The sequence below is a fragment of the Triticum aestivum genome, chromosome 4A (genome assembly GCF_018294505.1).
Source record: "Triticum aestivum cultivar Chinese Spring chromosome 4A, IWGSC CS RefSeq v2.1, whole genome shotgun sequence".
Classification (NCBI taxonomy): domain Eukaryota; kingdom Viridiplantae; phylum Streptophyta; class Magnoliopsida; order Poales; family Poaceae; genus Triticum; species Triticum aestivum.
The window spans coordinates 537,482,460-537,496,490 of record NC_057803.1 but is presented as its reverse complement, the minus strand read 5'-3'; positions in this window follow the sequence as shown (position 1 = coordinate 537,496,490).

Sequence of the window (14,031 nt, the reverse complement as noted above, 5' to 3'; positions counted from 1 at the left end):
TTAAAGCCATTACTAGGCATAAAGTCCTCAAGTAATTGATCCAATCGAATCCCAAGGTATATCAAAGCCAATTTTAATTAACAATGATTTATAATTTAGTAGTGAGCACAAAGCAACATATATCATGTACCAACAAAGTCTATCTATCTTCTTGTGCATTGGCATGTCATAAAAGAACAATCCATGTAGACAAAGTAAAGGCCAATGCATAGTATAAACAGTTTCTTGCAATTTATCACATTAGGAACATAGAGAGGTGGAGATGTGGTTCCTCTCTCATCATAATTGCAAGTAGGATCAACAAGCACATGCATATTATATCTATTAAAATCATCATGTGTAGTGGTAAAATGTAACCCATCAATATAATCCTTAATAAGTACAAACTTCTTCGATATAGTGTAGTTGGGAGAATTCAAAAAGATAATAGGACTATCATGTGTGGGTGCAACAACAACAATTTCATTTTTAACATAAGGAACTATAGCAAGTTCATCTCCGTAAGCATAATTCATATAGCAAGCATCAAGTTCATAAAATAGGGACATTTCAAACAAATCAAAGGGATCATAGCATTCATCGTTCGGTAAGCACAAAGGGGATTTAAACAATGCATGAGTTAAAGAGTTACTCTCATTAGAAGGTGGGCACGGGTAGCTAATCCGCTCTTCCTCCTTTTGTTCTTTGCTCTTCTCCTCATCTTTTTCATCCAATGAGCTCACAATTTCATCAATTTCTTCTTCCATAGGAGCCAGCAAAATATTAATCTCTTCCGGGGCAACAAACATTCTTGCAGTAAATTCATTAATATGATCATTGAATTTACATTTTTCATAGAAATATTTAAGTGTAGCATAATTTTCAGACCAGTAAACAACATCATCATAGTTATCATACTTTTCAAACAAAGATTCAATTTCATAAGCACCCTTAAAAGCAACAAATTCTTGTATTTGTTCCACATATACACCATTAGCATAATACGCCAAGGTTTCATTATCATTAAATTCACATTGAAAGGGAAGGTGTGGGGCCTTCATTTTAGAGCAACAAGTATAATCATATATTAAGCACAAATTTTAAGCATACCAACGCAACATTTTAATTTGATCCCATAAGTGTTTCCCTTTCTGAGACAAGCGATAATCCCTAAAGTATTCCTGGTGATCCAAAGTATCTACCATTATCAAGTTGAACGGGGATTTATCAGGATTACCAAAGTAGTATTTAATGTTTTCCACATAACAAACATCGAGGGTTTAAGGAGGTTCCCGATCTCAATGAGTAACAACTAACAAGCACTACTATTTTTTGGCGTTTTGTGTTCCATATCCATAACTAAAGATATAAAGCAACTTAGAACATAAAGTAAAATCTACTTAGAGATAAAGCCAACAAGTGCACACGAGAATATTCACCCACGCTATTGCTCCCCGACAACGGCACCAGAAAAAGCTCTTGATAACCCACAAGTATATGTGGTTGCTTGTAGCCTTTTTCGATAAGTGAGAGTGTCGAACCCAAGAAGAAGCTAAAGATAGAATTTATATTCTCTTCAAATTCTATTGACCATCGATACAACTCGACACACACTAACGTTTGTTTTATCTAGAGCAAGTATTAAACCACTTTCTAGGTGTAATAGGCTAGGTGTCAGGACCGCCTTTCCAATAAAACATTTATTGAAAAGCCGACCTTTGTGTTGACCAGTACAGAAGAATTCTTCTTACTGGCAGACAAAACCTTGATACAGAAATCCAGCAGTACTAAATATTATACATGGTTGAGCTGAGGATGCTCAACAATTCATTACAAGCACGCCTATATTTAATATAAAGGCGGATATGACACAAGAGTATGGTGGCATAACTACTGACTCGTAATAAAGGTGGTGGTGGGTATGTCACAGTGAAGTGGGTGACATGACTCTGAAATCTTATAGCTCATCAAGCGTCGGAGTGAGGCTTGATGATTTTATTCGGGTAGCGGAAGCGTATATAATACAAGTGGACAACTCCAGGGTCGCACGTGACTGACTGGGACTCCTCTAGGCGTCGGACTCGCTATCGAACTCTTCGTCCATAAGATCGCCTTCGTCAACATATGGCCAAATCAACAAGCCAGGTGAGTACTTTGAATGTACTCGCAAGACATTTCGGACATAAGATATAACAAATGTAAACATGATGCACATGAGCAGATTAGTATGCACAGTTAATAATAGATTTGCACTGCACGATAAATAAAAGGGAGTCAGGCGGTAGCCCTCCCGAAATCCCAATAAAAGTAACTGAAGACCGATCGGGTGTCTGAAGCGACGCCTCGAAAGGTAGAAACAAATTAACATGCCGCAGTCGGGCGTCGAGGAGACACCACATAAAGGGCTTATATTGAAAAGTAAATAACAGAACGTGCCACAGTCGGACGTCTAAGCGACATCTCGAAAAGGGCTTATAATGAAAATAAATAACAATGATGCCACAGTCAGACGTCTGAGCGACATCACATAAAGGGCTTATATCAAAAGTAAATAACAATAATGCCAAAGTCGGACGTCTGAGAGACATCACATAAAGGGCTTATATCAAAAGTAAGTAACAATAATGCCACAGTCGGACGTCTGAGCGACATCACATAAAGGGCTTATATCAAAAGTAAGTAACAATAATGCCACAGTCGGACGTCTGAGCGACATCACATAAATGGCTTATAGTTTATCATTCGAATTTAAATAGCTCATGAATTTAAATCATCACCAGGAAATACTCAGCATATAATAATGAACTGGTTAGTCCATTCACATAAATAACCTTCAGCCGAGTTTACCACTCTCGGTTTCATGTTTATTCTCCGGAGACTGTCACGAGGGTTGACACTGAGATTTGACACTGAGACTGACACTGACACTGAGATGATGTCCAAATCCTTGCTCGTGGACAGGGATACTCGAATGGTTTTGACTATGCAGAGTTTGTACTCTTTAACCACAGCCAACGGATTTCGGTAGTCACAAGGACTAGTTTCGTTTTCGGTGTTTTAGAAGAAACACGTCTAACCAGTACACACCCATTCCACATTCCGTTGCCAGGAATCACCCTCGGCAACGTTCAAGAAAAACCTTAAGACGGGGAGGCCACAACCTCGAATAGCATGGGATCAAATTTATATCACGCGCTCTAAGGGGTGCTGTCGGTGTCAAAACCGGCGGATCTCGGGTAGGGGTCCCGAACTGTGCGTCTAGGCCGGATGGTAACAGGAGGCAAGGGACACGAAGTTTTACCCAGGTTCGGGCCCTCTCGATGGAGGTAAAACCCTATGTCCTACTTGATTAATATTGATGATATGGGTAGTACAAGAGTAGATCTACCACGAGATCAGAGAGGCTAAACCCTAGAAGCTAGCCTATGGTATGATTATTGTTGTGTATGTTGTCCTACGGACTAAAACCCTCCGGTTTATATAGACACCGGAGAGGGTTAGGGTTACACAAAGTCGGTTACAATGGTAGGAGATCTACATATCCGTATCGCCAAGCTTGCCTTCCACGCCAAGGAAAGTCCCTTCCGGACACGGGATGAAGTCTTCAATCTTGTATCTTCATAGTCCAGGAGTCCGGCTGAAGGTATAGTCCGGCCATCCGAACACCCCCTAATCCAGGACTCCCTCAGTAGCCCCCAAACCAGGCTTCAATGACGATGAGTCCGACGCGCAGATTGTCTTCGGCATTGCAAGGCGGGTTCTCCTCCAAATTCCTTGTACCTGCTGAATAAAGTCCGGTTTCTTGTAGATGTTGCGCTCCTTGGCTTCTATGCCCAATAATGGCTGTCTCCCACGTGTCAAACGAATATGAAAAGTCTGAGTGTTTTTACATTCACACCCCTAGCCGCGTAAATGAGCTGGCCATTTAAGGGGACGAGGATTTAGATCCAAACCACATCTTCCCCCCTTCGCGAGTGTCCATCAGAGCGCATCCGACAAAGGTCCATTCCACCATGGCCAGCCATCGCAACTCCTCCTTTTGCCCTTCCAGCACTCAGCCTAGATATTGGGAGAGATGCTCCATCCCGCATAGCGAGCTGGTGACGCTCCAGACCAAGGGATTTCTCCCCCCGGCCTATATGATCCCGGTTCGAGCCGGTCTTGCCATCTATAACGGCGGAAAGCAAGCGGAGAGTGCCCCTAATCCCTCCAAAGGGGAGCAGGTATGCCTTGTCCCTTATTTAATAAGAGGGCTCGGATTTCCGATCCATCCGTTTCTCCGGGGGCTCCTGGAGTTCTATGGCCTCCAGCTACACAATCTCACGCCTGCCTCCGTATTGCATGTTGCGGGCTTTGTAGCTGCGAGCTGTTTTTGGGTGTTGAGGCTCATTTCGGGCTGTGGAAAAGGTTATTCTGCCTTGTGCCCCGCTCTAAGGAGGGGTCCATATATCAAGTGGGCGGAGCCGAAGTGTGGCGCATCGCCGGGACCGGATATCTATCCGGAACCCCAAAGAAGGCGTCCGAAGACTGGCCTTCGGAATGGTTTTATATAGAGGACGTCCCGCTGCCGGATCCTGTCCGGATCGGCCTCCCTGAGATCGACAGTGCTCCCTTAAAGAAGCGCCTAAGCTGGCGCCCACGGAGCCCTCAGAGGGAAAGTGACAGGGACATCATTTACCTGATGGGCCGGATAAGATTGTTAGCCCATTCCGGACTGACCATGATCGGGGTTATGGCCGAATGCATCATGTGGGGGGTGCAGCCGCTTCAGTATAGAAGCCACCCCATGTGGGACTTCAACGGGGAGGACGACGCCACCCGGTATGGCCGTAAGGGGCCGGATTCGGCTGCCGCTCTACTGAAGATCTTGTCCACTTTGTACAAGGGAGAAGAGGAGGAATTTCTCCGCGTCAACCCACAAGGTGGATTCTCTATGCACAATCCCCCAAGCTGGGTAAGCGATCACATTTACTTGCCCATCCATTTTGTATTCCCATTGTTAAATATTCAGTCTGACGACTTCAATGCAGGAACTACGCCGAGCTGTTAAGGAAATAAACAGCCCTCCTCCACAACCCGAGGACCCAGTACGGTCCCTCGACCCGGCCTCTCAAGAGGATCCGGACATATCTGTGGAGCTGATTGATGGAGTGTTCCATCAATTGGGCAAGGACAATGCCTTGGTGGCCATTACGGCCGATTACCCGGGGCTAATCCCGGCCTCCCAGGTAACTGAGATTGAAGTCCCAGTACCCCGAATAGGTGTCCGCCCTCTCGTGTTTTCAGTTTCCTGATTACAACCGAGCTTTGCAGGGGAGGTTTTTGAGACGGGAGGCCGAACCTGCGGCGACAAGCCAACGAGGGGCCGTAGGGCCCCATGGGCAGAAAAGAGGTGCAGTCCGGACCGAGGCGTCAGCGCAAAGGTATGGCACGCCCCCTTATCCCAGGTGTTACACCTGCGAGGCATATTAACACTCGTGCTCTCTTCAGAACAAAGAGACCTCGCCGGACTATACCCGGGGAGGCTGCCAACCGCGCCTCCACCAGCGAGGCTTCAAAGCCTGGCCTGGAGGCGGATGTGAACACAAGGCGTGCACCGGATGCTCCTCCGACGGAGGATGTGGACAGGTTGTCTGCCACCAACTCTGAGGTGGAGAGTGCCATGAACCACAGGCGTCGCCGGACAATTCTTCGCGACGCTTGTTTCTCCCAAGAGGCATTAGATGCCTTTAATTCGGGAGATGCGTACCTCCGCGCCGCTCAAAATGGTCTAGCGAGAGCCACGGAGCAATATGTAAAAGACATACGGGTAAGAAAATTTTGGTAATTATATATATATATATATACCAGTAGCCCCCGAGACTTGAAACAGTTAGAATAACTGATTTAAGGATCATTTGTTATGCAGGTTCTCACAGAAAAGAATTCCCTACTGTCCAAGGAGGTGGAAGAGTGCAAAGCCCAACTTGAGGCCGCACTAGCCGCGGCAGGGGAGCCCAAGGAGACCCCCTCTGGTAATATACACTTCAAAAAATAAGTATTTTGCGAAGCACGACATGGGTGCGAATCTGAAAAATGAAATTGCAGATGGCGCCGGATTGAATCCGGAAAGGCAACACCTCCTACGCCAGCTAAAGGCTGGTGAGAAGGTGCTGACAAAGGTGAGGTGGGAGAAGAACGATCTCCAAGATGCCAACACCAAGCTGGGCGTCGAGCTGAAAGATGTTTGTGCCCAGCTATCAGACTCCGTTAAGGAGAATTAGCGGCTTCGGCGCGACATATTTAGTAAGTGCTTGAACGAACCTTTGAAAGAAAGTTTGGCGGGGAAGTCGACTAACAGAGCAATGTCTGTAGGTGTGCTAACGGGTCGTCCTGCAGAGGAGATGCCCGGTTCTACGGGTGACCTTCTGCCCGAGCTCTCGCAACTGCTCGATCGAGTTCGGCAGGCGATGCAAGGCGTCGCCCAGGCCCTGTGGCCATCCATCTCCATGCCCGAAGGTCTTGGAGAGCTTGCGGAGAAGCTAAAGGGCGCACGGCGGCGCTTCCGATTGTGGAAGATATCGGCCTGCCGTCAAGGCGCTAGGGAGGCCTGGGCTATGGTGAAGACGCGGTACACAAAGGCTGACCCCAACCACATGGCCGAGGTCGGTCCTATGGGGCCCGATGGGAAGGAGATCCCTGTAAGCTTAGTATATGGCCAAGTAGAATTGGCCGCAAAGTATTCCCAGCAGGACTGTAAATTAGACAGCCTGCTAGATGGTATTGAAGAGGAATACAATCAGTCAGAATGACTATGTAATTTAATTGACATTTATAATGCCTTCTAGCCGGATTGTAGATCGTTTGTCATGGCTGACCTTTTCGCTTCAGCCTCGGGACCCGATGGTCCGGAGTGTGTCTGAATTCCCATGCGGTTATATAAGAACCGGGGAATGCATGGAGACCAGGCGTAGGGGTTATTAGTGCGTGAACAGACAAGTGCCCGACTAGTTATGTTATATTACATGGTTAGTAAGAAACATCTTCCAGGGAGAATAGTTCCGTTAGGGGTTCCTTTCCCTGGGAGGGATGCCCTAATGTGCATGTCCATGCTGTGAAAAGAGACGCAGGAAAAACATCTGGGGGCGTATAGATAAATAAGTGAAAAAAGATCATCTTTAGTTCACCGACCAAATATTCCCTTAAGAACGCTAGCTTTCGGCTTCACCCAGTCTGAGGTACACGTCCGGCTGACCCGGTAGTAACAATCGCGGAGGTGCTTTCTTTACCACCTAGCCAAACAATCGGGAACGTAGGGGTAAGCACAGGAGCTAGGCAACCCAGCTTGGCCAAAACATAAGTCATATCGATGCATATAATGGTGAATAAAAGGTACATGCGGAAGTGTGACACATGTGTTGGGCATGAAGCCCGTATAAATAAGCTTCTGTTTAAAGAAGCCCCCAGGTTTAATGAGCACGGATAGCGTGTCACTTTATGAGCCTTTAAAGGCTATAAGAGAGCGAGAGAAGAAGAGAAATGTAAGATAGAAAGTATATAAAAAATGGACAGAGGAAGGAGATGAACACAGAGTCCGGCGCTAGGCATAGAATCTTCGGAGACGGGCTGCGTTCCATGGGTTCGGCTCGAGTCGGTTATCCGATGCATCTCGCAGGCGGTACGCTCCACCAGTCAGGACTTGGTCAATTATGAAGGGACCTTCCCACTTGGGCTTGAGTTTGTCCTTTTTCTTGTCCGGTAGTCATAGAACTAATTCGCCAACATTGTAATTTTTGGCCCGTACTTCTCTGCTTTGGTATCTTTGAGCCTGCTGTTGATAGAATGCGGAACGGGCTTTTGCCACGTCACGCTCCTCCTCCAATGCGTCGAAGCTGTCCCGCCGATCGAGCTCGGCTTCTCTTTCTTCGTACATGCGCACTCGCGGTGAGTCATGAATTATGTCACAAGGCAAAACTGCCTCTGCGCCGTACACCATAAAGAATGGTGTGTATCCGGTGGTGCGATTCGGTGTGGTCCACAGCCCCCAGAGTACGGAGTTGAGCTCCTCTAGCCAGTGCGTGTTAGATTCCTTGAGGGACCGCACTAATCTGGGTTTGATGCCGCTCATGATAAGACCATTTGCACGTTCGACCTGGCCGTTAGTTTGTGGGTGATAGACGGAAGCATAATCGAGCTTGATGCCCATGTTTTTGCACCAGAGTTTTACCTCGTCGGCCGTAAAGTTCGTGCCGCTATCAGTGATGATGCTGCGGGGGACGCCATAACGGTGTACAGCCCCGGATATAAAGTCTATCACCGGTCCGGATTCGTCCGTCTTAACAGGCTTGGCTTCTATCCATTTGGTGAACTTATCCACCATGACCAGTAAGTATTTTTGCTTGTGGGTTCCGCCTTTAAGGGGTCCAACCATGTCAAGCCCCCAGACCGCGAAGGGCCAAGTGATGGGGATAATTTGGAGGGCGGTGGGTGGCATATGGCTTTGGTTTGCAAAGAGCTGGCAACCGGTGCATCGTTGGACTAAGTCCTGGGTGTCTGCCCGGGTCGTCGGCCAATAAAAGCCTGTACGGAAGGCCTTGCTTACAAGGGACCGAGCTGCCGCGTGATGACCGCCGAGTCCGGCATGAATTTCAGCCAGGAGGTTCCGCCCTTCCTCTTCTGAGATGCACCTTTAAAGGACTCCGGTAGTGCTTTTCTTATAAAGCTCTCCCTCGTGGACCTTGTAGGCTTTGGATCGCCGCACTATGCAGCGTGCCTCATTTTGGTCCTCGGGGAGTTCCTACCTAGTAAGGTAGGCGAGGAATGGTTCTATCCACGGGGCGATAACGACCATTATTACGTGGGCTGAAGGTGTTATTTCATTGGCAGAGCCTCTGATTGTGTCGGAATGTTTGGTGTCGGGTAGTGCGGTTGGGTCCAGGCTGTTATTGTTCGGCTCCCCTTCCCATACTACGGATGGCTTGAACAACCTTGCCAAGAAGATGTTGGGGGGGGGGACTACATCGCGTTTTGCGCCGATGCGTGCCAGGACATCTGGCGCCTGATTATTTTCCCAGGCTATATGGTGGAATTCAAGCCCTTCGAACCGAGCTGACATTTTTAGGACAACGTTGCGGTAAGCTGCCATTTTTGGATCCTTGGCATCGAAATCTCCATTTATTTGGGATATTGCGAGGTTTGAGTCCCCGCGCACCTCTAGGCGTTGAATGCCCATGGATACTGCCATCCGGAGACCATGTAAAAGGGCCTCATATTCGGCTGCATTATTGGAGTCCGTGTACATAATCTGGAGTACGTATTGAACTGTGTCTCCTGTGGGGGACGTCAAAACGACGCCAGCCCCCAGTCCGGCCAACATCTTGGAGCCGTCGAAATGCATGATCCAATTTGAATATGTGTCGTACTCTTTAGGGAGTTCGGCCTCCGTCCATTCTACGACAAAGTCAGCCAAGACTTGCGACTTGATGGGTCGCCGTGGCTTATAAGTTATGTCGAATGGGAGGAGCTCAATGGCCCATTTTGCAATCTGGCCCGTTGCGTCACGATTGTTTATAATGTCGTTAAGTGGTACTTCCGAGGCTACTGTGATTGAACACTCTTGAAAGTAGTGTCGTAGCTTCCGGGATGCCATGAATACCGGGTACGCAATATTTTGATAATGCGGGTATCGTGATTTGCACGGAGTGAGGACAGTGGACACATAATAGACCGGCTTTTGAAGGGGGAATTTGTGTCCGTCCGTTTCTCGTTTGACGACGAGCACTGCGCTTACAACCTGATGTGTTGCTGCAATGTATAATAGCATTGGTTCGCCAATGTTTGGCGCGGCCAGGACTAGGTTTGTTGCCAATATGGCTTTTATTTCGTCGAGTCCGGCCGTGCCTGCATCCATCCATTTGAAGTGTTCGGTGCGCCGAAGGAGGCGGTAAAGGGGTAGGGCCTTTTCTCCGAAGCGGGAGATAAAGCGGCTTAGAGCCGCCATGCATCCGGTTAACTTTTGTATTTGTTTGAGGTCCTTTGGGATATCCAGTTGCGACAGAGCTCGGATCTTGGCTAGATTTGCTTCAATTCCTCTACCGGATACAATGAAGCCCAAGAGCTTTCCGGCTGGAACACCGAAAACGCATTTTCCGGGTTGAGCTTGATGTCATATGTTCGTAGGTTATCAAATGTGAGCCTCAAGTTGTCTACTAGAGATTCGACATGTCTTGTTTTAACGACCACATCATCTACATATGCCTCCACTGTTTTGCCGATCTGGGTTGCCAGACATGTTTGAATCATGCGCTGATATGTTGCGCCGGCGTTTTTGAGCCCGAAGGGCATTGTGTTGAAGCAGAATGGGCCGTATGGTGTGATGAATGCCGTTACGGCTTGGTCGGATTCTGCCATCTTGATTTGATGGTAGCGGGAATATGCGTCGAGGAAACACAACGAATCGTGTCCTACGGTTGCGTCGATAATTTGATCGATGCGAGGGAGGGGGAAGGGATCCTTTGGGCAGGCCTGGTTAAGGCCTTGAAAATCAACGCACAGGCGCTGGGATTTGTCCTTCTTTGGTACCATCACCAGGTTTGCTAGCCAGTCCGGATGTTTTATATCTCTAATGAATCCGACCTCCAATAGATTTGCTAGCTCCTCTCCCATGGCCCGTCTCTTAGGTTTGGAAAAACGCCGAAGAGCTTGTTTGACAGGCTTGAATCCTTTTAGGATATTTAAGCTGTGCTCGGCCAGCCTGCATGGGATTCCTGGCATGTCTGAAGGGTGCCAGGAGAAAATGTCCCAGTTCTCTCGTAGGAACTCTCGCAGTGCGGCGTCTACATCAGGGTCTAAATGTGCCCCGATGGAAGCTGTTTTATTGGGGTCCGTTGGATGGACCTGGAATTTGACTATTTCGTCCGCCGGTTTAAAGGAGGTGGACTTGGATCTTTTGTCGAGTACCACATCGTCCCTATTCACCGTAGAGCGCAGCGCAGTCAGTTCCTCAGCCACTAGGGCTTCGGATAGTGCCTCGAGGGCCAGTGCGGCTGTCTTGTTTTCGGTGCGGAGTGCTATGTCCGGATCACTAGTGAGAGTGATGATCCCGTTAGGCCCGGGCATCTTGAGCTTCATGTACCCGTAATGGGGTATTGCTTGGAAGATTGTAAACGCTTCCTGCCCTAGCAGAGCATGATAACCGGTGCTGAACGGAGCCACATGGAACGTGACCTCTTCGGACCTGTAATTATCCCGCGTGCCGAACACCACATCTAGTGTGATTTTTCCTGTACAGCGCGCTTCCCGACTGGGGATTATTCCTCTAAAGGTTGTGCTGCTTTGCTCAATGCGGTTCCAGTCTATTTCCATTTTTTGAAGGGTTTCCTCATAAATGAGGTTCAATCCGCTGCCGCCGTCCATGAGTACCTTGGTAAGATGAAAGCCGTACACTATTGAACTAAGGACCAATGCGGCTGGTGCTCGGGCTGTTCGGAATTTAGGTTCATCACTGGCGTTAAAGGTAATAGCCGTGTCACTCCATGGGTTTATTGTTGCTACTTGGTAGACTTCGGCAAGGCTGTGGAGTGTCCTTTTTCGCATATTATTTGATGCGAAAGTCTCGAGGACTGTTAATACCGTATTGGTGTCTCTGGGGTAGCTTTCTGTGGCCTCCGGAATTAGGAGATCTTCGCCAATTTTGGCCACCTGCCGGAGTATCCAACATGCTCTAAGGCTGTGAGTTGGTGTGGCGTCCTCTGTACTGTGAATTTTACAGGGTCCATTAAGCCATCCTTCCAGTATGGTTCCATGCCCTGTAGAGGGTTTTTGCTTTTTGGTGCTTGACCCGAGTGTCGGGCGATGATGCACCCTTTTATTTCGGACTGGGTTTGTAATCAGGGCCAGATCGTCCCAAAATTTTATTTTGATTTTCTAGGCGCTTTCCATCACACAGTACTTTCGTACAATGGACGCCAAGTCATCGAAGCGTGTAATATCACGGCGACTTATGGCGTTGAGGATTCCCTTGTCCGTGCAATTATTGCAGAAGATTGAGATTGTGTCTTCCTCGCGGTAGTCCTTTATCCTGTTCTTAACCAGGAGGAATCTAGCCCAATAATGATGTACTGTTTCATCGGGCTCTTACCTGATTTGGGATAGATCGCTTATGTTCGGGTGGATGGGTGGAATTAAATCCGAAGCCTCACCCAATCTAAGACTCAGAGGCCGAGGAATTTCCGAACTCAAAAATTTGGATTCCTGGATGTTGTCCAATGAATCCAGCCCGTCGCCGGACTCTAAGTTCAGGTCTTGAGTGATATCCTCCCCTCCGTGGGTATCCGGCTTGGAGGGATCGGGAATCCGGACATAGTGCGTCCTTAAGATAGATGAAGGGTCGCTGCACTATCCCTCTACCACGGCAATGTGATGGGTGACTTGGGGAGAGTTAATCTCTCTCAGATCGGGTTTAGGCCTAATCTGGTCATAATCCGTAGCGACTCCCTGGGCGGCGATGCGATCCAAGAGCTCGTTTATGGAGGAGAGCTCCATTGGATCTAACTGCTCGGCAAGTTCCGAGCTGACATGAAGATTGTTTTCGATGGCTGATGAGGTCATCGTCGGCGCAGAAGCCGTACAGGCGGTCATAAGAAAACCACCTAGCCGGAGGGTTTGGCCAACAGCCAAAGCTCCCTTGGCAATAGTGCCGTCTTTAAAGACGGGGCGAGGCATCCTTCCTGATGGCGACGACACAGAGGAACTCTCAATGAAAGCACCAATGTCGGTGTCAAAACCGGCGGATCTCGGGTAGGGGGTCCCGAACTGTGCGTCTAGGCCGGATGGTAACAGGAGGCAAGGGACACGAAGTTTTACCCAGGTTCGGGCCCTCTCGATGGAGGTAAAACCCTATGTCTTGCTTGATTAATATTGATGATATGGGTAGTACAAGAGTAGATCTACCACCAGATCAGAGAGGCTAAACCCTAGAAGCTAGCCTATGGTATGATTGTTGTTGTGTATGTTGTCCTACGAACTAAAACCCTCCGGTTTATATAGACACCGGAGAGGGTTAGGGTTACACAAAGTCGGTTACAATGGTAGGAGATCTACATATCCGTATCGCCAAGCTTGCCTTCCACGCCAAGGAAAGTCCCTTCCGGACACGGGACGACGTCTTCAATCTTGTATCTTCATAGTCCAGGAGTCCGGCTGAAGGTATAGTCCGGCCATCCGAACACCCCCTAATCCAGGACTCCCTCAGGTGCCCCCCTCTTGGTCCCAACCGAAAACACCCATGCCCCCTGACCAGATGACGACTTTAATCCAGGGCCATGGAACCCTCATCGCGGTCCCTCTGTTTGGTGTGTACAAGGAAAGAGGTTTGCAACTTACTAAACCGCACTCTTTGCAGAAAACATGTGGCAGCACGAAGGGGAACGAACGGGATCGAGACTTGACCCACATTAGAACTGGAGTTAACGGTTGACATAAAACTGGCATGCTTCAACAATACCAGCTTGCAACCCATCATGTCACCACATGATCGTGTTATCTTATCATCATAAGAACACATCGAACTTCAAAGCTCACCTGTAGCTTGCCTTGCATGCACATAACATTCACAAATGCTTACATAAACATGCCATGAGAAAAACTACTCGAGCAAACATGCAAAACACTCATCATATCAAAGGATCAAACATGCTTGCCTGGTTCGGAGAAGTCGGGGTCTAGCTCGGTGAAGTTCGCGTCTCCTTTACCTCCTCCGGTATCTACGTATTAAAAGAAAATTGGATACTACATAAATACTGTGCGTGCACAAAAAGTATCCCAAATAATTTTCAAATAAATATGACAAAAAAACTAGACAGAAAAATAAAGATGATAGAAAAAGAATCAAGTTAAAATCACCTTTTGTTAAGCAGTTATAATGGTTTTAGTCTAGGGACCTTTCTGTAATGAAACAGAAAGTTTCCAGGGTTTATTTTATAAAAACAGAAAACGTTTCAATTTAGAATACGCCATTCCAGAGGGGAGACGTATTTTGCCCAAAGGCGTTTTCAGAAAACGTTTCGAAAAAGA